Genomic DNA, 2349 nt, shown 5'->3' on the forward strand with positions numbered 1-2349 from the left:
AAGAACTTATCTCCTGAATCCTCCTCCTACTCATAAAGTCTGTCTGTGACACTATCTTAGGAAGGAGGATGGAGAATTCAAGGAATTCAGGAAACTTTTCCAAGATCACACATTTGTCAACTTGCTGAATAAGGTAAAGCCCCAGGGAACCACAACAGGGTCATAGAAGGAGCTGGAATAATTGCCTTCTTTCTTGCTGTCTCCAACCCTCTTCCCACTGGTCCTGGCCTCCTGTTCCACTCTTCTCTGAATCTCTTTAAACCTTTTTAGGAAATGACTCTCAACATGAAACAAAGATATAGATTGCCTTGGTTTTTGTTTTTTTCTTCCAAATGTAATTTTCTTGTCCTAGACCCGGCAAATTCCATTAGGTGGGGGCAATGTCTGGGTTTCCATTCCGCCTCCCAGAAAGCCTGTTGCAGGCAAGGCAAGTGATGGGTCCTATACACAATCAGTCATGAAGGGAGGGGATCTTCAACTATATCTTGTGGTTAAATATATTTCAGATCAGATAAGTTGAACCCTGGGGATCCAGCTCCTCAAGTAAGAGATCTGAGAAAAGAACAAGAGAAACTCTTTTGTGTTATAGCCAACGCCAACGACTGTGCACAAAAATCCATGCCATCTCTACGTAAGGGGTCCACTCTGAGGCCTGCAAGGACACCATGTTGCTACTGAAGGGTGGTCAGAGTCCTGGGACCCTGAGCATCTGCCGGGAGCTAGGCCCTATCCCAGATGTACAGGATGAGAATCCCTGGAGGTGGGGCCAGGGAACAGTGCCTCCAATACTCCATCCAGGTGGTTCCTAAACACTGAAGTTTGAAAATCACCAGCTGCACCCTGAATCCCAAGGGGGTCTGTGAAAACACTAATGCCAGATTCAGAAATTATACTTCAGGCAGGCCCAGTTAAAATTGGCTTTCAGATGAGTGACAAATAATTTTTAAGTACAAAATATGTCCCAAACATTTTCTTTGATCAAGCACCCAAGCCAGTTCTTCCCTCAGGGATTCTCATCTCCTGGGCCTCACAGTGGCCCGGGCCTTGGTTCCACTAAAGCTAATGGGTGGCAGAGCAGAAAGCTGAACCCTGAGAAGCAGACCCTTCCCTCCTGAGGGCTCTCCTTGGTCACTCTTTGACTCTGACTCTGGGCTTGGGGCACAGGGTGGCAGTGGAGAAGATCAATCTTCCTGGAATGGATTGAAGTTACTGAAAATGGCCTTGGGCCATTGAATATGGAATCACTGTGACTCGATGTCATGATTTCTTCTATTCTGCAGCTAAGTACACATTGCCATTGTTTCCTTCAGGAGAGACAACAAAACCCTGCCACCACAATGCCTAACAAATGAACAAGGGCTGCTCAAGGTGCGTCAGGTGGTCCCTGGTGGGAAGGACTGGGACAACCATGAATGACCTGGGACTGGGGACGTGGGGCTTTGTCTTGGGTTTGCTTTCCTAATGTTTGAGCTCCTTGGGCACTTGGGTCATGAACCAAGTTGGCCTGGACGTCCCAGACAGCCAGGTTCTCTTAATACTCTTAATATGTTCTCCCTCTCTTGGATCAGACTCTTGTTCCTATATCTAAGACATTTTAGAGGGCAACAGGTGAGGTACAGGGCAGGAGATACTCAGTGACCAAGGGCTGCAGGTGCCCTGAAGCCCAGAGCCAGTTGCCCTACACAAGGTCCAGCTCAGGGCGCCCCCTCACAGCTCACCAACGGCCAGAACTAATGTGAGTTGAAAGTTTCCCTTTCTTGGATCATAAACTTGACTGAGCGTGTTGTTCAGTTTAAAGGCATGGAGAGCCTCTTTTCTCCTTAGAAGGAAGCATTTTTTCCCTTTACCCAATGGCCTGCTCCTTGCAGGATTGTAGAATTAAAATTCCAGCCTGGAACAATAACAGTAAGGTTTGAATGTAAGGTCAAAAACACTGACAGTACCCATGGGCCTTTATGTTTACATGCACCAGAGTTTATTGTTAGCTTGGATCTTTTGTTTGTGTCCTATTCCTTACACCTCTCCACTGAGTCCCTTAAACATACAAACACACTGATGTGCCGTTCCTCTCAGACCCTTCCATCATATCTACTTCTTGTGGTAGCCACTCACGAGCTTGGTGTGTCTGCTGGCTTTCCTTTCCCCCGTCTTCTTTCCTGGTGAACTTTATAATTTGTATTGATTTTATCTTACTCAGAGATTTGATTTAGTTTCAGTTTGATTTTTAAATCAAAGAGTCTCATGGCCCAAGTTTGAGGATGTTTCTGAATTACCATTTGGCATTTCCATCTCCAGGGATCCCAGAACCATGCCTAGTTGTTTTGACATGGGGATTCCCACGTCACAAAT

The sequence above is a fragment of the Marmota monax genome, unplaced genomic scaffold, assembly GCF_021218885.2.
Source record: "Marmota monax isolate L192 unplaced genomic scaffold, Marmota_monax_Labrador192_F-V1.1 WCK01_AAM20220418_F8-fsc00017, whole genome shotgun sequence".
Classification (NCBI taxonomy): Eukaryota; Metazoa; Chordata; class Mammalia; order Rodentia; family Sciuridae; genus Marmota; species Marmota monax.